The sequence below is a fragment of the Palaemon carinicauda genome, chromosome 20 (genome assembly GCF_036898095.1).
Source record: "Palaemon carinicauda isolate YSFRI2023 chromosome 20, ASM3689809v2, whole genome shotgun sequence".
NCBI lineage: Eukaryota > Metazoa > Arthropoda > Malacostraca > Decapoda > Palaemonidae > Palaemon > Palaemon carinicauda.
The window spans coordinates 124,101,722-124,129,138 of NC_090744.1; the positions used below are offsets into that span (position 1 = coordinate 124,101,722).

At 43.4% G+C, this 27,417-nt stretch overlaps 1 long non-coding RNA gene and 1 pseudogene across 2 annotated transcripts in view; both read left to right on the forward strand.

The window, feature by feature from the left end:
- The window catches only part of LOC137614436 (uncharacterized), a 28,954-nt gene extending 1,926 nt beyond the window's left edge, over positions 1-27,028 (forward strand). Inside the window, exons 2-4 of one of the 2 annotated variants that reach the window (XR_011039087.1) lie at positions 40-155; positions 6,897-7,246; positions 22,682-27,028. This is a non-coding gene — a long non-coding RNA (uncharacterized lncRNA). The remainder of the gene's footprint in view (positions 1-39; positions 156-6,896; positions 7,247-22,681) is intronic. The other variant, XR_011039088.1, reaches the window with a different exon arrangement.
- On the forward strand, positions 16,590-16,708 carry LOC137614535 (5S ribosomal RNA; annotated as a pseudogene).
- Positions 27,029-27,417: the final 389 nt, after the last annotated feature.

A 27,417-nucleotide genomic window follows, 5' to 3' on the forward strand; every position in this document is an offset into this window, starting at 1 on the left:
TTTGAATATTTTAGTTATACAAATTTATTCTTTCGACAGCACAAGAGGCAAAAACAGCTCCACAGCTTCCTGCGGGAAACAACTACATTATACCTTCGCTGAATCACCTAACCGTAGCTACAGGAAGATTTTAATCTTCGACCTCCTAGACTTAGGTAAGGAATAATCTAAATTTGTTACATGGGCCAATGTTTTAATTATGGTTTTGTAAGTGAGACAGTTGGGAGAGCTATTCCAGGTAGTTGAAAGTACTTGGTAAGTAAAGAGACCTGGAATCCTAGGACAGGTTATGTGGGTAGGGTTATGCTAAATAGCATCTCCGTTTGATCCTACATGAATACAAAACATCATTCTTTACAATAGAAGGATAATAGCAAAGGCTGGAATACAGCAGTTAAAACTTTTAATGAGGCATAAACAACCAGTAGGTAATTACCCTGTCAGAAGCGAGGTGGCGGCCTGTAACTCGCTGTCACCTCAACTGGATTTCAGCCGTCAGAAAGTGAACTTGTTCCTCCTCTTCTGAAAACTTGGCAGTTTTTACTTAAAATTTACTTTGAAAATTTGAAAAACATTTCTTTTTCATCCACCTTGTGTGGGTGTGCTTGTGAGGTTACATTATGCAGACATGACATGGAATGCAGCCAAAGACCTGTGGAACCTTTAAGAGTAGTAGAGTGGTAGATCCTCATAGGCTGTGCTGGTCATACCGAGGTCACATTTGTACCAAAGCCTCGTCATGGGATGATTGTAGGGAGTGGCCATCTTTCTAATGGGTAATGTTTGGTAGGAGGAAGAAAAAGGCCAAAGGAGAATCTTTGCCACTGGGGTCTTCCTTGAAACCTAAGAAATCCCAAACTGCTATTTAATCCCTTGGATTCCTCCCCTCAGACTCTTCTCCAGCGTCCTCCTTTGGAGGTCATTCAGGTAAGAGCGTTTGTCATTTTATGCCTGGGTAGAGCCATGGTCTGGCAGACCCTGTCGTTCATCCCAGTGGTTCAACAACGCCTCCTTCCCTGGTTTTTTTCCATCCTTTTCTCGTTCTCTTCAGAGATCACATGCCCAGCAGTTGTTGTGGCCTAACCTGGTTATCCTTGGTTCTCTCTCATGCCCTGCGGTTGTTGTGGCCTAACCTGGATATCGTTGGTTCTCTTTCAGAGAAACATTGTGTGGAGCTCTTCACCCCTTCAACTTTTCTCCAGAACAGGTCCCCTCTGCAGTTGTTGCCGTAGAGCCTCTCCTGCGGGAGGATCCTGTAGATCCTGGCTTTCCCAACACTGCTGCTCTCTCTGTGAGGTCTCCCTTTATGAAACCTCGAGATTCTTCGGAGTCCTTACACTAAGTTGTCCCTCAACCTCGGCAATCTCTCCTCTGCAAAGGGATATTGTAAATTTACCTACTGTATGTTTTTGTCTACTTCACCTTCCCTGCTCATTGTTGCCTGGTCCTTTTGCTTGAACCTGGCCCTCTCTTGCCAGACCTTCACCTGCTAGCCTTTTGGCTCAAGGGACATTTTAAATTGGTGCTTCCCCTCTCACTCTGTGCAAGGGTCCCTTTGAGATTCCACAATACATGAGGGCTACCTGTCTTATGGGAAGAAGTTTCAGCACTTCCTTTTCCTTCTGGTACAAAGTAAAATCATAGGTGGTGGTGACAGTAGGTACTATCCGTTTCCACTATTCTGGATGACCAACAGAGGGAACCAATTCGTACGCACTCGACTTCCCCTGTCACCTTATTTTTTCTGGTATTGTCTTCCTCACCTGTTGCTGAGCCTTCAGATGTCACACCCGCCACCTAGAAAAGAAGAAAGACATATTCACCAAAGTAAAGGATGACTGATTGAATCAAATCTCACGAGACATTAACCAATTCCTTTATAATATTTTGTAGAAAGCACACTGCTGTATCAAAACCCAAATGCCCCCAGGACAATGTGTTGGTACGAGATGAAGGATTTTACGCCTCTGTTATCAGTGTTATGTCTTATATGAGATTAAGCACAAGAACTGCTTGCTTATTATAGGAACATGTGTGGCTGCGCATGTTAGAGCATCTGACGTCACTGGAATGTCTGGTCCCCAAAGGCCATCTATGCATTAGTTCTCTCTAGTGGCAACTGAAAATCTTTTGGTCTCATCACAGGATTTCTCCAGACTTTCAAGCTCTGATAGGATCATAGTTAAAGAGATCAGAGTTTGTGAGTAGAGATCACCAACCTCCTTAGGGGAGTAGTACTTTTCTCTCCTTCCTTGGAATTGATGCTCTTAAAGGATGTATCAAAAGAAATTAAGAGCAGATCTACTGGCTCTTAAACATGTTCAACAACTCTTTTCTGGACACTTCATAGGTTCATGACCGATAACATGATGGTTGCCAAATACCCAAACAAACGAGAAAGTATTCTTTTCATTGCAATTTTGCCAACTAGTCATAGATATACTAAGTCGGACGTAAGACAACATGATCACCCTTTTCAGCCTGAGTCATTGTTGGCAAGAGAGGCTTCCTTGTGGATAATTGTAGCAGGGAGGTTCAGATCTTTGCTTCCTCAGTTAGCCATCAAAGTCCTGACCAAGGTTCGGTTGCCGATGATAGATTTGTTCAGGACGTCTCTCAACCAGAAGCTTACAGGGTACTCCTTAGGAACCTATGCAAGAGGCCTTCCAATATCCCCATTCTATCTGATGAGGAGACTCATCAACAAGGTAAGGGCATTGCAAGACCTGTCAATGACCCTGATAGCTTTGCTGTGACAGCTAGCAGAATACTTACTTACTTACTTTCATGGCTGCTTTTCCAGTCCCATACAGCAGGGGAACCCCACTCTTTACAGGACCAGACCTTCTACTCCTGCCCACAGAGGTACCGAAAAAGCTTCCTCCCTTCCCCAACAATAGCAAACCTCATACAGAGATACACCACAAGGCATTCGCTTTTCTACGACCTCACACCGGAAGGTTATCCAATATCTTTTCTCGCAGAGAGGCTTTTCACTGGCAGTAGCAAAATGTATGTCTGGGTAGCTCCGTAGGTCGTCTTTTGCCATCTATCAGGCAAAGTGAGCTATCCTCTTGGGGTGATGTCATAGAAAGAGGCTACACGCCTCTCAGTGCCCTTATCCCCATGATACCAGAGTTATTTCTGCACCTACGGGAGGAAAGACCCTGCTCAGTTTTGGCTGTGAAAGGCTAACGCTCGGTCTTGACCCTCGTTATTAATTATTCCTCGACGGAATTCTCTCTCCTCATACAGAGCTTCGAGCTTACTGTTCCCTTGTTAGAAGCCAGACCACCTCCTTGTAGTCTAGTTCCTGTACTACATTCTCTGAAAATAATGCCTTTCATACCACTTATTAGTCCAACGATCATGACTTGAGTCGTAAGACCAATTTTCCTTCTCTCTTTTCCTCCGCTATGAGAGGCAGCGAGGGTATGTTCTATTCTATGACATATCCCAGCTAAGAGGAAGGGGTCCAGGTAATGCTTAAATTCATCCCTGAGTTTGTTGCCAGAACTCAGAATTTTGATGAAGCGGATCCTAGTTTTTGGCCTTTCCGAATTTCAAGTGTCCAGTTCAGTGATTACTGTCTCATACGAGAACATTGAGCCGTGATCTATTACAAATAACCTGAGCTTGCCCATGCATTGAACGCCTATTTGTGAGGTACTGTGGCTGTAGCACAAGAGGTGGTGTTACCTCATTTCCCTTGCAGGACAAGCAGCAGTCAGCTAAGGGCAAATATAACCCAGTGTTAGACATGGATTAATGAATAGAAAGACTGGCCTTTTCATCCTTCATCTTCTCCCTCTCTTGGGAGCGCAGCATTCAGCAGACTCTATAAGCTGGTCTACCTCAGACTGCAGCAGCAGGTAACAACTATTTCCCTTAGGTTGCATGAAATATGTGATATATTTTGTTTTGTCCCTCTCCTCCTTGCGAGGAAGAGTCTGTCAATGTTCAGGTTAGATAAGAAGAGTACTTTCACTCCAATATTCTTACTTGAGCAGGTCACAGCAATTAGTTTCCATTCATTTACCATGATTTGCCCAGGCCGTCAGCTGTCTATCTTTTCAGATCGAGAGTTCATAAAGTGAAAGGGTACTCCTCTCACTCTCGCACCAGCTCACAGTTGTAACCCAGGTCAAATTCCTAGTCAGTTGGGTCTCAAACTTCCACCCACCTAAGAATGAAACTCCATCACTTGTCTTTGGTAAGTCCGGTGTGCATTCAAAAGAGATGTAATACATTGGGTGAGTGTGAGTGGGGTGGAGGGTCTGCCCCTCCCATCCTTGCTAACTAGTGGCGGTATTTTAAGCCTTGTGTAAAAAGCTTATGGCTAGTTTACAGCTACGCCGGAACAATATATCCATAGAAATGAGCTCAAGTTTTTATAATTAGGAGAAATACTAATTACTCCCAAATTTGTCATATTTGAAACATTAAATATAAACATTCTCCAAGACAAAAATATAATAATCTAAATTCTCAAAAGTCCAAGCAGAGGTCGTGGGTACTTAAACATTTATGATTATATATTTCAAAGGTGAACTCGCTGTTGACCTTGTAATGATGTAAGAATCTTTAATATAGTAATTTTTTTTTTTTAGCTAGAAATTACATTTATACAAATTTCTTATGTAACCTCCCACTCTCCACACTTGTTTATAACTTCAATGAGGGACTGAAATCTAGTGAAATACAGGAAAGCATTCTAACCTATCCTAAATGAGGAAAAGAAAAATCATCTTAACTTCGGTGTTGGGGTCTTTTCTCCAGTCCCCTTGGCCTAACTTGATAGGTTTTCATAAGGATTCTAATTCCACAATTAATTATTTTTGCAAACGTTGTTAAACTTATTGAATGATTTTCGCCTAGATAGTTATATGCTTTTGTCAAAGCATATTGAGATTGCTGTCATATTTTCTTCATATTTTCATGTTTTGCAGAGAATTAAAAGAACCCTGAAAAATTAGGTTAGATAACTGAAAAATTTAACTGTTGGTGTCTGTCCGAGTCAACATATTAACTGTTGGTGACTCTATGTCCGAGTCAGCATATTAACTGTTTGAAATAAAATATTTTGGTATACAGTATTGTGTTATAGTTCTATTACGGTAAAGATGGTTTCATTGATATATGAATTGAGCATTTTTCAAGTGATTGGGGCTATATAATACAGTGGTAGTTAGCAAGTCAAATGTTTGTAGGATGGGAAACATGGAATTGTGTATAAGATATGTTTTCCTCAGAACTTGTTATAGAAGAGATGTGTTGTGATTCCTTTTGTTCTATTTTTGTTCAATTATTTATTATGCTTTCAAAAACTGTCAGAAGTAAAGAAAAAAATATATAGAGCTATTCAGTCGTCACACTAATTAGCCAGAAAACCTTTGATAGCTGGAATTTTAAAAGCTGCCAATTATCTAAGGCTTAAATTCAAATTACAAACTTGTTTCAAAACTGTTTAATTCAAAGAAGCTGGTCTCAGTATATCAAACTCTTAAATGATGTAAAATTATAACGGCCTGTTATTACCACGTAAATACAATATTTGTTTCTACATAAAAAGTGTTATACAATATTGCCAATTCTCCACCTGGTACCTTGAAAAAAGATAGTAGTATCATGATACAAAGGAATGTTAGTGAGATTGAATTACTTACTCTAAATTTCGGTGTCTCCCTTTTCATTCATAAAAAGAATGGATTATGCGACATCTCTGCTTCAATGTTGCGTTGTTATTTCCTTTTTACTGTAATGTTTTCTCTATCATTCATTATCTGTCCTTCGAGGGACACTACCAACAGTTCCCCTCATGCAGTATATTAAAAGTAAGAATTAAGGGTTTTCAGTTTACCAGTGGTCCCTATATACATCCTTATTTCATCCTTCTACCTTCCTTTCGTTCCAAATACCTTTCTTGCAATCTTCTGTCCAACATATAACAACTTTTATTTCTTCTATATCTGGGGGTATTTCCCCTAGTTTCATTTCGGAGTTGCATGGCCTCTGTGACCCTAGCAAACTCTTAAATGATATGACCACTATCAGTAAATCATACTGATACAGTACTCACTTGTCGTTAGATATCAATGGAAAAAATAGCTTTCCAAATAGAAATTAAAAGATATGTACCCTTTATCTACTATCTCCCATTTTGGGCTATGCCATGAAACGATTAGTTGACAACACATTAACAGCAAGGACTAGGCAAGGTCTGAGAGTAGCTAAGAGGGCCAAGTTATCTATAACTAGCTTACTGCAATCCTTCAGAAAATTATAACTCACTGGCTTTGAATCTAAGTACTGAAAATGTGAGTACATTAGTATCTTTTCAGGTAGCTAAAGTATTTAAAAAGATTATAATGTCCTCTTTCGCTTATACTTGCAATCGAGACTTTGCCAGAGAAAATATAAGTATGCCTAATTATCTATTAACGTATGCAATTGTTGGATTTTAATCTTATTCACTCCTGGATATCTAAAATGCAATATTACCAATACAGTGACTAGACTGTTAACCTTATCAAGAAGAGTACTCATAAAACCACTGTTTAAAGAATAAGGTTGATACGAAAGCCCAAATCTCATATTATACATGGCTGTAGTTTCAGATGATTATCCAAGCTGAACTCTGTGTTGTTCACGAACTCTGGTTGTTATCGCTGTTCTTGCTTCAGATGATATTGAAGAACATCATGGCATAGTCAGATCTTAAGTTAAAAAAAAAATGTCAGTTATATTGATCTCATAAGTTACAAGTCGACTATGCCACTTACTCTAGAGGATAATCGTAAAAAAGTGACTCAATGTATCGAATTAATTATCAAAAGTCAAGTTATGATTTGAAGGTGAAGAATATTTGAAGTTAAAATATTTTACTTTTCTTTCAGATGCATGTATTTACCCGCACATTTGAAATACAGAAGACGAAGCCAGTAAACAAAACATTTCAAATGGGCATCCTTATTCCCGTAATAACCTTGGGAAGTGATGGAAGCTAAAGGAACGTTGGTGGCACAATATGAAATTAATATCTATATCAGACATGACACAGGGATGGAGGCTGTGAGATTCGTTGACATCTCTTTAAAGATAAGTTTAAAATCTAATTCTTTAAGTTTTCTTTATGGAAAGTCGCTTATGTACAGTGTACACTATGTTGTTGAACATACACTATCTGAAAACGTCCAATATAGCAGAAATTCTCTTGAAAGTGAGATTGTTCCCAAATGAATTTTTGGTGAGATAGTCATATGTTTTGTCATCACAATACATTATTAGTTTCATGTCTCTATACCATTGGGTCATTCTTGATATACAAATTTGTTTCTACACACATGAAAACTTTTCGTCCTATACTTTGGATATTATCTCCAGCATAGCTGGAATCTAGCCATAAACTTTTGAAAACGAGATGTTAGCAACCCTCCGCTAGTTATAAGTGGGGGAGTAGCAGGGAGTAGACTCACCCAGTACATTGTGTAATTTTTTTTTTTTTTTTACTTGTAAACCCACTTTTCTCTGTCTGTAAACGCCCCTTTTTTTATCTTTTTTATGCTTTATTTTTTCACAACTGTTAATATGCAGATTTGTCCTGGTATACCTGGCCGCTCTTGCAGCACGTTTATACTGGAAAGGGAGACTGATCGTCACAGCTTTTGTCCAGCATGTAGATAACACTCTTGCACTCAGGCCTAAAGTGTTGTGAGTGGTCATCTTCCCAGTGGGAGTGTAATGATAGGTGGCGAAAGAAGTCTTAAAGGGATTCAAAACCTTCGAAGTTGAATAAATCGAGACTTCTTTCTCTGGTGAGGCGGTCTCGTTTCCTCCTCGCTATCTCTGCCCATTCGACCTCCTCTGGAGGGTGGTCGAGTAAGAGTGATGACTGATTGACCCCCGACAACCCTCTGGTGTGGAAGGCCCCATCACTTCTCCTACCAAAGCTTGACGCTCTGTATCACCTTTTGCCTTCCTTGGGGCTTTTGGGTACCCCCTGTGAGGAACAGCTTTGAGAGGTGCTTAAGCTTAGGGCACAGCAGGAGCTCACAGCCTCCTCATGGTTTGGCCTCGACCTTCCACCCACCGAACCTCTAGAGTGGTGTTCCCTACAGTAGGTTTTGTGCCCCTTGCTGAGATATCCTCTCCAACTCCTTACCCACCTGAGGAGTTGGTGGCAGGTTCTCTACAGAGTCTCAGCCATGCCTGCAATCGCCTAGTGTGAGTGTGCATGCAGAGATTGCTCAGCCGGCCGGAGTTGCTAAGCATGCTGAGCTTGTTCAGCACACTGGGCTCACTAAGCAGGAAAACCCATCCAAGACTAATCTACCTTCTCACCAATGGTAGAGGGCTTTCTCACTAAAGTGGTCTCCTCCTTGGGTGCTTCGGAATCAAGTATTCGACTCGTTGATGTCTCGCTCTAGCTCTCTGGTGATCATGGCTGTCTATACCTTATAGCCACAGTCCCTTCCCACAGTGATTCTCAGGTACCACAAGTCTTTATGCATCTCGCGAGTGTGACTCCCTTTGGGGTCCCGCCTTGTGAACCTACCCTTCAGGGGCAAGTGCCTGAAAGTTCTAGCATTTGTAAGAAATGACAGCTGGCGGTCAAGAACAAGCAACCTTTGCCTTGCTCCTCTCCATCTGAACACATGTGCCTTACAGGCAAACACACGGCTACTTGTGAACATCCTGCAGGTTCTCTGACGAGTTCTCTAGCTAGTCCCTTTTCAAGGTGGTGGAGTCATACTTGTCACAGTGCACTTGCCTACCACATACAGGCAGGTTGGCCAGGCAAGCTCGTACTGATGATAAAGATCTGGTCGCTTCTTTCCCAACACTCGCTACCTCGGTACATTCACCATGTGAGTGAGTTACTTGTGTTCAGAGTAAACATGACCACTATCTGTTGTGAGATCCTGCAGTTTTATTTTTTTCATGAAGGATGTTATATGGTTCCTGCAGCTTGCTCAGGCAGTGACACAGGTTGTTGTTGACGCTGTTCCAGTGCCACAACCAGCGACCTCTTCTCAACCAATCACTATCCCTCTCACGGTGTCTAGATCTCAAGGAAATACCAATATACCCATGGATATTAGCAGTAGGAGTACTGCCTCCAGGTATGCACCTCCTCCTCCTCCTGTGGTTTCTCCTTTGCTGTTCCATCACTCATCTGGGTACCAGAGGTACTTACACTCTACAGCTTCTCATGACCAGCCTAAACCCATTCGGGCATAATTGGGTATCATCCCACTTAAGCCATTGAGGCAGTATATGTCTCCTCCAGGGGATACTTTGCACCCAAGAATGAGCAGGGGTTCGAGATCTTCAATGGAGGTCTCATTTACTGACAACTATTGGTTGTCCCCAGGAAGTTCATTCGAACTGAACCATCTATTCCACCCCCAGAGCCTAAGCCAGACCCCATAGCCCCCAACAAGCTTCACACTCAGCAGCAGAGCCTTGAAAGGAGACTTCCTCTCTCCTGCCCTCCTTCGCAGCTAAATTTCGGGAGATGAAGGATACAAAACTCTTCCAAAAAAACTGGGCTTCAAAGGCTCTTGATGCCCCAATCCAACGGAAGGGCGCTCTTGGTTTGGTTCCAGACCCATCGTTGCCTACAATGCAGAACCTGCCATCCAGGTATCATGCCCCTTTTAGGTCACCCATTAACAAACCCGGCACAATTCAGGCTCCTGTGGTTGGAGTTGGACGAGTCTAAGAATGAGGAATTTGAACACACTGACGGTATGCTGGCTTTATCTGCTAGCCCTATGACCTCTGCTGCTGATCAGAGAGAGTTGGATCATTTCTTCATGCAAGTCTTGGCTTGCATAAGGAACATCAATGGACTGGGTGAACCATCTTACTCCACCCTCGAAGAGAAGGATACGACCGATGACATTTTCTGCCAGGGCCCACAATTGGGAAGATCAGGATCGAGGTAAACTTGTCTAGGATAGTGGAGGGAGCCAGGAAGTAGGTCATATCCCAGGTCGCAGGATCTTTGATGAAAACAACTCACAACTGTCACTGGCCCCAGCGGTCCTGACACTGACACACAATATCTCCTTAGACAAGTTAATGGCACAATATGTGACTTTCTTGACTGCTGAAGCTACGTTCATGGAACTGGTTGCAAAGCCTCCTTACAAGCTGATTCATGGATCGATTTCTATTCTCGCTCCATGGGGTACCTGATCACCACTGAGAACTTGCATGATCCACACCAGAAGAAGGCAATGAACACATTTTGCTTTCAGGGTCAAGAGCTGTTGAGTTTCTCGCTCACAACGTAGCCAACCAGTGGGCGAACTGGATTCCGAAAAGATGAGACTCAGTCATTTCACGATTCCAGAGGCAGGTGCCAAAGAGAGAGGTGCTCAAGCTACGCAACTCACCAGTGGAAGGTCCTTCCTTATTTAACTCAGAGGACTTTGACACAGTCACAGAGTACTGGAGTAAGCCGAGTAACGAATCCCTCCTACTTAGGGTGGTGACATTTCATCCTCAATCTCCCTCTTAATGAGAGAATGCCTTGATGAAGTCATTGAGCTTCAGCACAGCATTTCATTCCCGTGCTGAAACTTGATGACGGGCAAGAGGGCTCTCGAACTTGGGGAAATTACTCCCCAAGTTCGAATCTAAATTACTCTCCCTTTCCTCTATTCCTTCTGCTCAATTTTCTTCGACCTTCTCCTAATTTTATCAACTTTCTTCGACCTTCTCCTAATTTTATTAACTTTCTTTTGTCTTGCTGTCCTAACTCTGAGTATTATTTCTCTTGTTATATATATATATATATATATATATATATATATATATATATATATATATATATATATATGTAGATGTATGCATATATACATATATATTTTATTTGTTCATTTATTTATTTATCTATTTATTTTTATTTTATTCAAATGGCGTGGATATTAACACATTCGTTTTTACTGCCTGCTTAGATGAATGGGAGAAGGGATCACGGTTGGGAGGTATTTGCATTCAAAGCTATATATGAGAGTATTGGATGATCTCAGCCATCCCAGAAGATGGTTTGGACCTTTTTGGCGGAACTACTCTCAAGGGTTGGGTCATCGGAATCCAGGGGAATCCAATCCTTGAGGTGGGACTCTTGGCTTTTGGCCGGAAGCCCATCAATACAGATATGGGGAGGATTATTCCATATATCCTTAGTCTCAGTCCTAACAGGCGGGTTTAGCTTACACCTGTGCCTCTATATCTGTTTTGATGCTATCCTTCGGGTAGGGTATGGAGTGGACCCTCTGGGAAGTATACTCTCATTGTGCCGATAGTGGAGGATGCAAATTTCCTTTCCAACGTATGATACTTTCTTAAAATTCTCAAGCAGGTAAACCAACAAAACCAACAAAAAACAAAAAATCCCACCCTTAACTCTGGACCCTTCAAATACTGACTCCCCATCCCCTTGATTTGCTGACTCCCCCCCCCCCCCCCCCCCCCGGCACTGTTGACAACCTCTGATAATGTGATAAGGGAAAGTTATGTTGATGACCTCGGAACGGGAAAGGACCATTCTACTGATATTTCAAAATCGAGTAATTTGGGTAACACTAGGAAACTTCGAATCTTTCATGTTACCCAAATTTCAATAGAGACAAATTATGATGATCTATGTAAAGCATTTGAATGCTATGGATGCATAAAAGAAAAAAAAATGAAACTTGAAGCTGAAACATGGGATTCATGGATATCTTACAGTAGTTATGACGAAGCATTTAGTGCAATAAGTAACTTGAATGTCGCGGGTGCTCCCTGCGATAAGGTACCAAAAGATTTGGATGTGTATAGGCCTGCCGATTGGTTGGATAAAGACGCAGATTTAGTTATGCCCTCCCAGAGAAATCCAAAACCACCGATGTGGCTTATAGCTGAATCAAAGGGGGTTACAGGGAATTATTTTAAAATATGCAAATTGATTCAGAAAAAAGTAGGAACTATTGCACCAGGCGATATATCTCGTTTTTGAAAAAATAGTTTCCTTATCCATGCCAAATCCAGTACACAGTCTGTATTATTGTCCAATATGGAAATAAGTAATGATGACATTAAGTTAGATGTCAAACCTCACCTAAATTTTAGCTACGGAAGGGGCGTAGTTTTTAACAGAGATCTTTATGAATTTACAGAGGAGGAGATACTGGCCATGTGTCCATTAAATGTAGGGAAAGTTCACAAAGTCTAAGGTACATCAATGATAATCCTTATGTTCCAGGATGCTGATGTACCTTTTCATATTATTATTGAGAACGAAAGGATTAAAGTAAGACCCTTCAAGCAGAAGCCACTGCAATGCTTCAATTATTTTAAATTTGGGCACCCGTCTAAAGTTTGCAAAAATGAGAAGATGTGTGGTATTTGCTCCAAGGAGAGTGTGCACTTGGAGCCATGTGTTTAAATTGCTTCTTGAATCATAAATCCACAGATAGGAGCTGCGAGCTATATAAGTTGGAGGAAGCTGCCCTCAACAAATCGAACTTAGAACATATAAGTGTGACCCATGCCAAAAGACTGTTAAATAAATCAAATACATATGCTAAGGCATTAAAATCAAACCAACCTAGTACTGCCAATAGCTCTAAAAAAAGTATACCATCTGATAAAATGTCAAATAACGAGGTAACCATATTACCTCCTGAGGCTTTACCACGGTGTATTACCACGGTGTGTTCCTTTCCCTCGGGATTCCTCTTCGGAGCCTTCCCGGGGGAATGAATGTTAACTAATGATTTTTGTTTTATTTTTTACAGTTACCAATCTAGTTCATTTCTGTAATGTGACAACGGAGTGAGCTGTCTTGTTGAGGCCTGGGGATTCGGCTGTTGCTGCCTCCCCTATAGATCTTCGTCAGGGGCGTGTCTCCTTCTCCTGGAAGTACTCCCGTGACGATTGACAGCTTTCCAGTTCATTTTAGAACACTCAGGAGGCTCGCCTCCTTGGGTGGGTAACTTTCCTTCCGAGGGAAGTTTTTCCTGTCCAGGCTTGAGTTTTTTCCCTTTTGGGGGGGTTCTTCTCTTGCCTTTTTTTCGTGCGACTATGCTCTTGGTGCTGAGCGGTCGCACCTGCACTTATGCTCAAGGGGCTGGGCAACTGCAGGAGCCCTTCTTCGGAGGATTGCTCCTTTTAGGTCACTGGCTGACCCATCTCTTCTACGAAGTGTTTCTCTTTCGTTCGCAAGAGAGTACACTCATAGAGACTCCTCTTCGGAGGACCCTTCTGCTGTTGTTGCTGTTGGCCACCTTCGCCATAAGGCTCCCCGTCCGCTACGTCGTAAGGGCCTCCCATCTCCCTATAAGGGTGCTAAGAGGCGCCTTTTTGAATCTCCGTATGCAGCCTACAACTCCTTCTTCTTGATCTTCCGCCCCTGGTGCAGATGGACAGCAGTCTGACCTCGTCTTCCGAGACAACGGTCTTCCGACAGACATTAGTCTCCCGACGGACAACGATCCCTTCGGGGCAAAGGGTTGCCTCCCACGGGGGTTCTTCCCTTGCGCGTCAGGGTTCCCCTGCGCGCCCTTCTGCTGTGTTCTCTCCTGCTCAGTGTTAGCGCACAGGCGCTCTCCTGCTCAGTGTTAGCGCACAGGCGCTTTCCTGATCGCTAGCGCTCTCCTGTTCGTCAGCACTCTCCTGATGATCATCTCTGCTGTTCCTGTTGGTTCCTTCTACGGGCCCTGTGCGCCCACGTTCGCCCTCGCGATCTAGAAATTCGGTTCAGGTCTTGGACAAGGACTCTTCTTCTACGCACAGGCTTCCACGCGTTGCCTTCTGCTCGCCAGCGATCACCAGCTCGCCAGCGACCACAGACGCGTCAACGTTCGCCTGCTCGTCAGCGATCTCCTACGTGTCAACGATCGCCATCGATCTTCCACGCGTGTCAGTTCCCCTGGACACCATCGGTAGCGATCTAGCGCTCGCCTGCTGTGAACCACGATCTCCGGTAGCTGAGTCTTGCCGTAGATCTTCCTCCTGCTCGCCAGCGCTCACCTTTACTTCTGTCCTTCTGTGCGCCAGCTTTTTTCAATCACCAGCGCACATCTGCGCGCCCTTTTCTGCCACGCACCAATGGGCGCTAACGGTTTTTTCTGACCGTCTAGGATCGCCTGATTAACAGCTTGCTTCAGCGCTCACCTTCCTGATGCACCTGCGCGCCTTCTGTTAGCGCGATGCGCGCTAACCATCACTAGTCTCTCTCGCGTTAGCGATCGCCTACGCGCCCGCGCGATTCTTCGCCTGCGCGCTAGCGTTTTGTTAACGCACCACCGCTCGCAACGCGCCGTCGCTTGCCGACTCGCCATCGCTTGCCAATGCGCCATCGCTTGCCAATGCGCCATCGCTTGCCAACGCGCCTTCACTCGCCAACGCGCCTTCACTCGCCTACGGGCTATCGCTCGCCAGAACGCGCCATCGCTCGTCAACGCTCCATCGCTCGCCTACGCGTCATCAGTCTCCCGACCGCCTGCGCTCACCCGCGTGCCCACGTGCCCGCGCGACCGCACGCCCACGTGCCCGCGCGCCTACGATCATGCGCGACCGTGCACATGCTCTCCAATGTTCGACCGCGCGCGAACCAACGGTATTCCATCGCGCGGACGGACGGTGTTCCGTCGCGTGGACCGACGGTGTTCCGTCGCGCGGTCCGACGGTGTTCCGTCGCGCGGTCCGACGGTGTTCCGTCGCGCGGACCGACGGTGTTCCGTCACGCGGACCGACGGTGTTCCGTCGCGCGGACCGACGGTGTTCCGTCGCGCGAACCGACGGTGTTCCATCGCGCGAACGTCGGCTTGATTCCTGCAGTATCCATTGCTCGCTTACGGGTCATCGCTCGCCGACCACCAGCTCTCGCCCTTCCTACCACGCTCGCCCTCCTTCTGCGCTCCTCCGCGCACTTTCGTTTGCATTCCTGCATGCCCGCGCATGGGCGCTTCCACGTTCGGCCACGCGCAAACTATTGATTTACCATCGCGCGAGCGCTAGGGCGATTGCGACCGCGATTCCCATTGGGGTTTCGCAGCATGGCCAGCCTGGCGAGTCTTCTGGAGCGTATTTCAAGAACACGGCCTCACCCCGTAAACGCAGAGCATGGCACATGCAAGAGCAGGAAGAATCTTCAGGGAGGTCTGAGCAACATTCTTCTTTCCAGAACCTGGGCTAGCCCTTACCCGTCATTCCCTGGAAGGGTTTGCCAGGGAGCTTTCTGTTCGAGATTTCTCCATCGGCCAAGGGGTGGCTGGTTTACCCCTTCCCCTTCTCCATCTCATGAAAGGGGCTTACCAGGTCCTTTCCCTCCTCGATTGCGTCCCGAGGTTTTGTTCAAGGAAGCTACAGGAAGGTCATGGGTACTTTCCTCCTCTCGGGCTCAAGCACCTTGGTGTTTCGTCGCCAAGTTACGAACTTGCGGGCAAGCTCGATGTTGAACCATCTGGACCCAATGACCGAGGGCTTCCTCTCGGGTGTCTCATCCGTAGATGTCGACAACCTCAGACACCCTTCCATCCTTGGGAAGAGCTTGTTTGTGCCCAAGGACAAAGACATAGACAGCGGTTGTAAGGAGGAAGTCGACTTCCGTTTTCACTCCTCCAAGGTGCTTTCTTCCAGTCCCTGCAGGCCTCCAGCGCCTCTTTCTTTCAGCCTCGTCGGCCTAAGTTATCGGACCCGCTACGACAACTAAGACAAGGTGTCCAATAGCAGTCCCCTCCTGTCAGGAACAGGTAGTACGGGAGGCTCTCCCGGGGGGGCATAATCCTAGACGGAGCGGCAGAGTTCACGAACTCTAGGATTGGCAACCCCCCCCCCTTGCAGGTCTCACGCTGGGAGAATGCCTAAGGTTACTCATCCGGATAACAGCTTCCCGAGACCGATTCCTGCACGATCTCCGTGATCAGCCAAGGATATCGCGCCTGCCGTCTCTGTCAGCGAATTCAGTGTCACTGAACCTCTATGCCATGGGGTCGGCAAGAGTTTTGCCCCTTTGGGCAGAATGATCCATGCCTTAGCAGAAGGTCCTCCATAGGATCGTCGACGGCTTCACCTCCCGGCTTCTTCAGTCGATCCTTTCTCGTAGGAAAGCATCTGAGACGGGAATTCCGTAGTCGACCTCTCAGCTCTGATCAAGTTTGTCGAACAAACTTCGTCCAGCGTGGAACAGCAGAATCGATCAGACTGGTAACGAGGCGACAGGACTCCTTAGGCCCTGGATCGGAAGGACGGGTACTTTCAGTTTCCATTCCATCCATCTTCCAGGAAGCTCTTGGAATTCAGCCTAGACTACAGGTGTTCCTGCTTAAGATGCGGTGTGGTGGTCCCGCCGTGGCATCGCAGGTTTTTCCCCAGAGAACTCTCCCTGCTTTCCTCATGGCCGCTCAGGAGCAGGCTTCCGCCTCCTGCGCCTTTTGGAGGTCTGGTCAACTCCGGTAGGCTCGGGTTCGACCTTCTTCAACGCCGGGACAAGCTTCCGGATCCTTACCATGAGTGAGGGATCATGGTAATTTGCTAGGAGCCTTCTCTACTTCTGCCTCAACATCTGGAGTATCTAGCCATGATATTGAGTCAACGGCCTTACCACGTTGGAAACCCCGCTTCCCGTCCGTCCAGCGAGGTTAAGCAACGTCGGGTCTGGTCGGTACTTGGATGGGTGACCGCCTGGGGACGCCAGATGCTGTTGCCGCCTCCTCCGAGCCTTCCCTTCAGTTGACTGTGGCAAGGCTGAGGAGAATCGCAGTACCTGTTCTCAGTCAAGCAGAGCTTTCAGCCCTACCTTGGAACGTTTCCTAGGTCTCTTTTCCTCATTGACCCGTCTAAAGTTCCGAACGGTCGCCTCAGGATAAGTTCCCTGTGGGGTGACCCAAGTTCCGGTGGTTTCAAATCAACAATTAACCGGACTTTCTGGCCCCTATGGGACCAGCGGAACGATTAGACCTGCAATGGGTGTTGACCTATGGAACCTCTTGATGGAAGTGGATATTCTCTTCCTTTCCCCTTTTTTTATGCTGTTCTTGGACTCGTCAAAGGAAAGGGGGGGTGCATGTTCCGGTTCAGGCCTATGGTCAGGACCTGAAGGATACCTCTCCATTATTCAGGCAGGCTTAGGGGCCGTAGTCTGGCCCCTCTACATATCCTACAGCTCCTGCTGAGTCGCTCCGTGCGCGACGACTTCATGGTACTGGCGTGTTCCAACCAGCAAGGGACGCATTTTCATACCTTCGCATCTTGCAGTAGAGATACTGAGATGATTTGAGATCCTCTCAATACCACTATCGGCTCGCTCATTCCGGGCAGAGGAATGTTCTCTCCGACTTTCTGAGCAGAGCCTCGTAGATAGAGTGTACCTTGGGGTCTTTGGCCTTTAGTAACCAGCAAGTCCTGGCCTGGGGGACCTGATCGCGACAGCTTGGAACCTCAAGCTTCCGCTGTTCTTCCCCCCAGTCTCAGACCCCAAGACTCTTTGGCAAGAGGCATTCCGGTGATGGTGGGACAACATCGACGCCTGCGTCTTCCCTCCTTTGTTGTCTGTTGAGAATGGGTCTCAACAAGACCAAGTTGTCTGTCAACCTTTCAATGGCCCTGAGAGCTCCACTGGGACTATACGCAGAACGGTTTCCGGACCCTCCGCTTTCCCTGACGGAACTCCCGGGAGAGTTTCTCCCACTGCTCACTCTGGCCGCGGCCAGTGTGTAAGCAATCTTCTTGGTCTCGTACGACTCCGCCCTTTCTAAGGAATGGGGGAAGGCAACATTCAGGTTCGCTCCTGAGTTGTTGGCTAGACTCAGAATCTTGGGGTCCCGGCCCTTCGGTCCAATTCCTTCAAGATTTCGAGTCACCATTCTGTATCAGATGACCCAAAACCTTCTCCTTCTTGCCAGTAAAGGAATCGAGGAGTTATCTTTGGGAACAGCTGCAGTTTGTCCTCACGTGCAGCCGGGTTGGGAGCACAAGAAGGACACGGGGGAGAGTCACCAGTATACCTCTTCAGCTCGGACTCAAGGACATTCATCTCGACCTGAATCCAGACCCTCTCCCGTCACCTCGCCCTACAGCACGACGTCTGATACATCGCAACGTCCCACGCCTTCGAGTAATACTACTCTGTGACGCAGGTGCTACAAGCTGGAGTCTGGAAGCGTCTAATGACCTTCGCAGCCCGCGCTCCTGCAGGACGTGACCCACAGGAGTATCGATACGTTTCTATCGCTCTGTGGTGGCTACACAACAGCTGGTCTAACCTCAGGCTCCTTTTTGGACAGGTAGCAGAAGGTTGAGGGCATTTTTATCAGGTTTTAGTCTGCATGAACGAAAGAATTATGTCTGGCCCTTACTTCTTTCTTCATCATCCTCTCTACTGGGAAGCAGCATCCTGGTCTCTGCATAGCTGACCTCAAACCTCTGCAGGTAAACCATGCTTCCTTGTGTTCCGAGTATTGAGTCAATACTGTCGCGTCCCCCATACTCTGACGAGGTGGTATTGGGAACGTCCTAACCCAGAGTTCCTTCTGGAACTTCAGGTCAACTGCCTAGGACGGGTCACACTTCTTCCTTCACACACAAGCTTATGTAGGCCACATGGTTCCTGGCGGAGCAAGGAACTTGTGAGGCGCAGGGACTCCTTTTCTCGAGTGCGACTCACTCGGATTCTGAGTTCCCGGGTAAAAGCCAAAGCCAGTATGGCTGGGGACTTTCCACCCTTCCTAAGGAGTAAGTCACCCAATGTAAATAGCGTGGTTTGTATTTCGGTTACGGAACAAATGACAAATTCGAAGATAATTTGTATTTTTCCTAACCATACAAACCTTAGCTATTTACATATATTTGCCCGCCAGCCCTGTCCCCCAAGACAAGTCCTACCTCTAAGTGAAAGTGAAGCAATTCACCGGTGTGTGAGGGGGGGAGGGGTAGCTAGCTACCACTCCCCTACCCCCCTGCTAACTAGCGCGGAGGTAATACACCCTCGTTAAATTCTAATGGCTCGCCATTTCAGCTACGCTAAAAGGTAAACCCAATGTAAATAGCTAAGGTTTGTATGGTTAGGAAAAATACAAATTATCTTGGAATTTGTCATATTGGAGTTAAGAAGAATATGACTGACCTAGAAGCCAGGTCTCTTTTTATGGAACATGTTGAAGAACATAGAGGATCGACTTTTATATATACTGATGGCTCCAAATCTGATGCTGGCGCTGGATTTGGAGTACATAGTAATGGTTTTAATTGTAGAGGTGCACTTCCACTAACAGCTTCCATATTTACTGCCGAACTGTATGGCATACTAACCGCTATTGAGAAAATAGCGTTGGAGAAGGAGGGTAATTTTACAATTTTTAGTGATGCAAGGAGTGTCCTTCAAGCTTTAGAAATTTTTAATTCTAGCAACCCTCTAGTTTTAAAGATTTTAGAATGGCTTTTTATTATTGGACGGAGAGGTATAACAGTTAGATTTTGTTGGGTTCCAGCACACGTAGGTGTGTCTGGGAATGAGAAGGCAGATTCAGTGGCAAAGAATGCTGCATCCGAGTTGCTGCCAAGAAGATATCCCATTCCGTGTAACGATTTCCTACCTAACATCAAGAAATTGCTTTGTAATAAATGGCAACTGCACTAGGATAGTCTAGATGGGAATAAAATGAGAAAAGTAACAAATGCCATATCTCCTTGGAGGTATAACATGATGCCCCGAAAATGGGAGACTTCCCTTTGTGGTCTCCGTATTGGTCACACTCGGTTGACACACGAGTTTCTGCTGAAGGGCCAACACCAACCCTATTGTGACGACTGTTTAGTACCTCTAACAGTGAGGCATTTGTTGACTGAATGCCCCAATTATAATAACTTAAGGAATAGATATTTGTTTGAGGCTCGAGGTGAGGGTGGCAGGTTCATCCTCGCCAAAATTCTTGGACATGATGTGTCCTACTATGCAAGTGGGATTTTTAGATTTATTTCAGAAGCAGGTCTTCTGAAAACTATCTAACGTTTATAATGACATCCAACTTTTACGGTTTTAATTGAATAATCTTTAATTTTTTTGTATATATAAACTAAATGATATCGGCATCAATGACCTTAGATGTCAGGATGCCTGAAAACCTTAAATCAATCTATCAATCAATCAATCAATCATCCTCACTCTTCAGCACCATCCGTGCCAAGGACATTCCCCATGTATAGCCAGGCACATAGAAGAGCAGTGCCAAGAAGCAATTTCCTAAGCAACCCTTTCTTGGTGGATGAGGTGGCCATTCCTGCTAGGGAGGTCATTACTCTTGCCTGACCACCATAGAGAGGATGCCTAAACCAAAGGTGGCAGGGATTGGAGTTCTTTAGGGTTGAACCATGGATAGTCTCAGTCTCCAAGCAGGATACTGGATCTCGTTCACACTCTTTCTCCCTCCCTTGACCCAACATCCAATGTTGATGTAATCCTTCGTGAAGGGATCAACGAAGGATCTCACCTTTCGGGTAGTAGTCCAGAGCAAGTTGGAGAAGGGCGCTCTCCAAGAGATACTCAACAGGTCCCAAAGCTCCTAAAGTTGACTCTCTTGTAGAGAAGGCACCTGAAGGCTGGAGACTAGTCATCGATCTTTCCGCTTTGAACAAATTTGGAAACACCAGAAATGGTCAGAAGGATTTCATGAACACACTGGATTGCCTGTGTCAAGGAATTAACTGTTTCATCCTTCACGAGAGAATATACCTGTTCCATGTGCTTTGCTTCAGCCTGTCCACAGCCCCACAGGTATTCATAAAGATATTCACCCTTGTCACATAGACATCGATTGAAACCTCTGTTGGAGGTCATGTGAATGACCTCAGCCCACTGGTTCGCTTGGGAATGTATGCTGTCTCAGCTTCCACCGGCGACAGGATTCTGTCTCCATGTCAATCTGCAGACAAAGGGTTTTTTTCTGTCGCCTCATTGTTCTTACAGATTTCTTGGGAGAGCAACAGCCAGGAGACGAAGGCCTTCCGGATAAGCATCCGGTTGGAGACAAGCGAACTTTTCCTTCGATTCCCATATGACCTATGGCATCTCCCCATGGACGCCATGTGTCACGACCGGCGATGTGCCACGCCCGATAGTTAGTCGGGTTAGAGTTGCTGCTATGAAATCAAGTCTCGTAATTACTCTGCTATTCAAGAACACCAGCATAAGAACTTTGTATAAAACTTATACTTGGTTTTTTAAAGTAGAATAGTGAAGCGAGAGTAACATTAATTTTATTTTATGCATTTGTAAGTTCGTTTCCTGGTTGATGGTTTGCCTAAGAATAGTGTAAAGATGTTCAAGAATATAAAAGAGCACTTATCTTTATTAATGTAATTGGACGCTTTGCAGCCTTTTCAAGTAACTTAAGTGTGCTCAATAACTCATGTAATTTTTTACTGAAATACAATATGTTGAATCGCAGATTCGCCTCTGTTTGATCCCGCTTTCTGAAAATGTATTTTAATCAAATTGTTGAGAACCTTGACACCCTAGTATCAACCTGGGCCCATGCCAACAGCATTTGTCTCCTTTGCTATCTAGACGATTCTTTTACACCGAGACCTGAGGATTATTTTAAATTTCAAAAAGTATTCTCTCCAACCATCATAAGTACTGGTACACCCCAAGGTGCGAATACGCACCAAAAAGGCATGGTTTTTCTGTCCTAAAGTGAAATAGAAAGATTCAAGGAAACAAACCCTCTCTTCCTCTCACAAGACTTGCTGCTGGCACATCAGTGGCATTGCCTGTTAGGACATATGGCCTCCTGAAAAGTCCAGTGCCAAATAGCCGTCTGCTCATTCTATCTCTCCAGTGGCAACTAAAATCGTTTTGGTAGCAACACAGGGATCCTCCCTACCTCCAAGTTCTGAAAGGATTGGAGCAGAAGGGAGACCTAAGTTGGTGGGGTAGCAGATACCAATCTTTTCAGGGGTTTAAAACTTCTCTCCTCCCCTTCGGATTTGATGCTCTTTATGGATACATCAAAAGAAGGGTGGAGGCTAACCTGCTGCAGCACAAGGCCTCCGGGCTGTGGTCTGATGCTGCCTGGCAGTACCACATAAACCCCCTAGAGATGTCAGCAGCCTTCTAGCACACAAGCACTTCCAATTGGTACTTTTAGGTCACTCCATGATACTGTTGAGTAACAACACAATGGTAGTGGTATACCTAAATAAGCAAGAAGGTACTTTTTTACAGCTACTCTGAGTTAGTTACTTCCATATTGAGAAGTCTTGAGTTTTCTAATATTCAAAATGTTGCTCCTTCAATTACTGGAAACTTTCCTTATAATTTCTAGATAATTTTGTGCATACAAATTGTTACCCTAATTTGCTTTTTAAAGCTAATTCCAATTTAAGAACGTTAGTTTGGCAAACTCTGAAATCAAATGTTTTGTTTGTATAAAATCTAAATTATTTATTTATTTACTTAAAATACATATCACATTTTTATAAATTTGAATCAATTGAACTGGCGTGTGCGTGTTTCTATTGATTTTCATGAGAGAATAGCTATGAAAAGCAAAATTACTTTTTGCTATAATCCCATCTAATAGCAGTTTTATACAGTAATTTATTATATGTTTGAGTTTGCCTATCAAGGCGTTTTATTTGTCTTAAATAATATGAAGATTAATTCGTAAAATATTTTTTTCAGGATAAAGTTGGTCGCTTATTTGCGATTAACAAATGAGTGATGGTAGATAAAATGACGATGACCGTTCATCACAAGAAAACTCCTATTCTAGTGGAATTTGGGATATGTGACTTCAAGAAAGAAAACACATAACATGGTTTTAGGTGTGGGGATAATTATCAATTTAAAAAATTCTTGTGTAAATCTGTTTACAGTGGGGGTCTAAGCATCTTGATATTGCCTAATCTGAGTTAAAATTTAACTGCAAAACTTATTTTTCGATAAATTCTTATATCCGTTGCTGTCTGTCATACGGTTTTCTTTTTACATTATTATAGTTAAGTTTAAGCTATCGTAATGCTACTCTCAGTGTTTATTTGAAATTTTCAACAAAGAACAAACTGCAAAATTCAGTTATACTCTCTTTGCAACTCAAAAAATCACTGAATCACACCTTTAAATACTCTGTCTTTTGCCATCTTAGGTCATACTGATTTTACTAGAAGCTTCAGTTGAAAAACTTTAATTATTAAGTTTATATCGTATTCGTAGGGGATAGAATATTGATAATGCCCAGTTTTTCAGGACTACAGAAAAAGGTTACATAGTTTCCAGCTGTGCCACTTGATACTAATTTGATTAGACCACACTGCTTGTATGTTTGTCAATCTTCTAAACACATTTGGAATCATTTTTTCATGATACCTGAACTTGTACTTTTCTATAATTGATAGCTATGATTTCTATTTAGCATTTAACGTGATACAAACACTATTATAAATCATAAAAAAAATGTTAACTACAACTTTTGTTACTGATACAAAATAATTTTTTCATAAACTTGCATTGTGGTATCTTTAGGTATTTTTGTTTACTTTTAGAAAATGTGGAAAATATTGAATTCGATTATGCGACATGATGTATGGTTTTAAAACGTTATATTACCACAAGTTAAGATATTTTACCACAACTTTACTTAACAGTCTTGTAACCCAAAGGTCAGCTGATCACCAGTTTTTCAATCGGGTGAGGTCCTACTGGGTGGTGATCTTTTTTTATACTTGGATTTCTATTCTTTATTAGATTTCTATGGTTCTGTTCTCTTGGTAGCACCTTTGGATATTGGACTTAAAGCTGATAGATTGGAAAGCTACTTAAACGGTTCTAGGGGTTTAATCTTGTGTTTTATCTTATGATATTATAAGGTTTTGTTTCTATCATTAGCTTCCATTAGGCCTTCCTATTCTGTAAATGTGTGTTGGTCATTAACCTTTTCCTTTATTAGAACACATCATATGCACTTTGATGGCATAAAACCTAAAATTTTATTTTTTTTAGGAGTTTTCTGCCAACAATAGAGGCTGCATTTCTGTAAAAAACCAAGGTTTAGCAGCTGTAATTTGATTTCATTTTTCTTGCTCTGATGTGAAGCTTGCTCATGATGGTAATTAATCTGGATGATTGCGGATAATATATTTTATTTGGTTAGATCACAATTCTTACCTTATGTTGATTGACTGGTTTGAACGTACGATAGCAAGCTGCTAAACTATGAGGTCTTTTTTAGTAACTAATTGTATATGAAGGTTCTGTCCAGAAAGTAATTATCTCGGAGAATCTATAGTTGGATACTTTAACAAAAATCTCCTGTACTCTCTTTTCATAGATCTCGTTGAAGGCTGAAATTTCATCGTTGGGTAATTGTTGATAGTTTGATGAGTTGGAAATTATATAGATTTTAAGGAGTTAAATTTCAGGATTATAATTGCCTTAAAAATATTTCAAGGAGTTAGGTTTCAGGATTATGATTGCCTTAAGTAAATTTTCAAGCCATTCTAGCTGAAATTTCTAGAAGGGCAAGTTTGGTTTCAAGAGATTTTCAATTTTTTTTCTCGATTTCCTTTTTTGTGAGGGACATACTGTCTGCTTTAAAGTACCTCCTAGAATAAATTCTGATATTGTGTGGGTTTCTTCTTGAATCTGTTGAGTTTCTTCGGGCATTCATGCTCTATGGAGTTTGAGAGTAATTCTTGCTTACACGTTCTTTTAGATAGTTGTCTTAAAGAAATATTTCCGGTCACTTTGGGATATAAAGGGCTTTTGTTAGAAATCCGTTATTTGGGGGCACTTTCTGTTTGAAAATGTCTTGTAACATTCTGCTTGCTTTATAAATTTTCTCAGAACAAAGATATTGGATAATGCCATGATTTATCTAGCTCTCGTGATAATACTCCTTAGTTCAGATTTAATTAAAACTTCTTTCTTAGCACTCATTGGTCTATGGTTTTAGGTTATTTTGGGCATTCATCAGGGAATCCTTTATGTATGCAGTTATTCGAGGTGCTATCTGGGCCACTTACTTCATTTAACAGATTTTAGTATTCCCTCGTGTGCAGAATTTTTGTAGTACACTGGTTTATTCAGTTATTCATGAAATTTATCTGCCTTTGAAGTTATTCTGGACACTTTCGTCTTTAGTGTTATTTAGAATGCTTCTATGGGGTTGTCTTGGGCACTCAACAGATAACGAAGTTAACTGGAGTATTCCTTGATCCCAAGTTATTTGAGTTGATTACATAATGTCACTCATCGTTTTCTTGTTTTTATTCAAGAAATTCCTTGTTTCATTCTTTTTTTCAATTAACTCTTGTTTTCAAGAGAGTTATTTAGTCATTTATTTCCTCTACAGATTTTCTAGACAATCATCCGGTTCCAGAGTTATCTGGCATTGCTCTGTGAATTAAGGTCTAATTGGCAAAATCTTTGTAATTGGTGGATTTAAGTCTTAACATATTCCTAATAATTTTACCTTTATTTAACTTGGATATTTGAAAGAGAACTTCTCTATCAATAGACTTCAAGGTATGTTATATGTAGCACCTTAAAATTTTCTTCCTATGCTATCTGTCAAACGATTATAAATTTAGGTGAAATTTGCTCCATCTCCTTTTGTTTTTTATACAAGGATAATATTCTGTAAATTCTTGCATATTGCTTAGAGAAAGTCGTGAATTATAATTAACATTTGCTTTCCTTTTATCAAAAACAACGTAATCCCCTTTTGCAATTCTATGTTTTCTAAGGATGAAAACAAACTAGAATACTTTTTTTGATTTATATGTTACATATCAAGAATTATGTGTTGTCTTGTATTTCTTATTCTTTCATTTGTGAATAATTCTTAAATATCAGTTAAAGTTCGTCCCTATACCCGTCTTCCATTTGACCTATTGTATGGACTGCAACAGTACTCTCTCTCTCTCTCTCTCTCTCTCTCTCTCTCTCTCTCTCTCTCTCTCTCTCTCTCTCTCTCTCTCGCGGGAAATTCAGGAACTTATATTGAGGGAGAAATATAATGGAGAGGCTAGCTAATGAAACTTAGTAGATTAAATGTTTAAGAAATATAATGAAATATAGGGCAATGAAGATCAGTTGAACTAGAAAATTATGAAACATCGGTTGCTTAGACTAAAGGTCATTGGATTTAGGTTACTGAAAGGTATTGATATGAAGCAAATATATTATCTCTGCAGGGACGTAGTGCCATCAGTGTACCTCCTGATGTGTATCGTAGGCATTTCTTAACGGTCTTTGAAACTTTTCTTTTGCCCCTATATGCACATGCACTTACCTTCTGACATATCTGCGCTTCCACGTTCCTTCTAACCCTACCCGCACGCTCCTTCTGACCTTACCTGCACTAGCAGTTTCCTTCTTACCTTATCTGTACCTGCATTTTCCTTCTGACCCTACCTACGCTTCCACTTTCCTTGTGACCCTACCTGCACGTTCCTTCTGACCTTACCTGCACTTGCATTTTCTTTCTGATCCTGTCTGTACGTTCATTCTCTCCATTCCTGCACTTGCACTTTCCTTCGGACCCTACCTTCACATCCATTTTCCTTCTGACTCTACCTACACGTTCCTTTTGACCTTACCTGCACTTGCACTTTCCTTCTCATCATACCTGCTGGTTTCTTATGCTCCTACTCTCACTTTCACGTTCCTTCTATCCCTAGCTTCATTTGTACTTTCCTCTTGACCCTACCTGCATGTTCCTTCTGACCCTACCTGCATGTTTCTTTTGATCCTACCGGCACGTTCATTCTGATCCTACCTTCACTTCTGCGTTCCTTTTGACCCTACCTGCACTTCGGCTTTCCTTCTGATCCTACCTGCACATTCCACTTTCCTTCTGACCCTACCTGCATATTCCACTTTCCTTCTGACCCTACCTTGACATTCTGCTTTCCCTCTGACCCTACCTGCACATTCCACTTTCTCTCTGACCCCACCTGCAAAGGCACTTTCTTTCGGACCCTACCTGCACACTGCTTCTGACCTTACCTGCACTTGCACTTTCTTTCTGATCCTCGACCATACCTGCACTTGTTCCTTCGACCTTATTTTCTTCTGACCTACCTGCACATTCTTCTGACTTACCTGCGCATTCTTTCTGACCTTATGCACTTGTCTTTTTCTGACCTACCTGCACTTTCTTCTGACTCTACCTGCACGTTTCTTCTGACCTTACCTGCACTTGCTCATTCATTTTGACTCTACCTGCACTTGCTCATTCATTTTTACTCTACCTGCACTTGCTCATTCATTTTGACTCTACCTGCACTTGCTCATTCATTTTGACTCTACATGCACTTGCTCATTCATTTTGACTCTACCTGCACTTGCTCATTCATTTTGACTCTACATGCACTTGCTCATTCATTTTGACTCTACCTGCACTTGCTCATTCATTT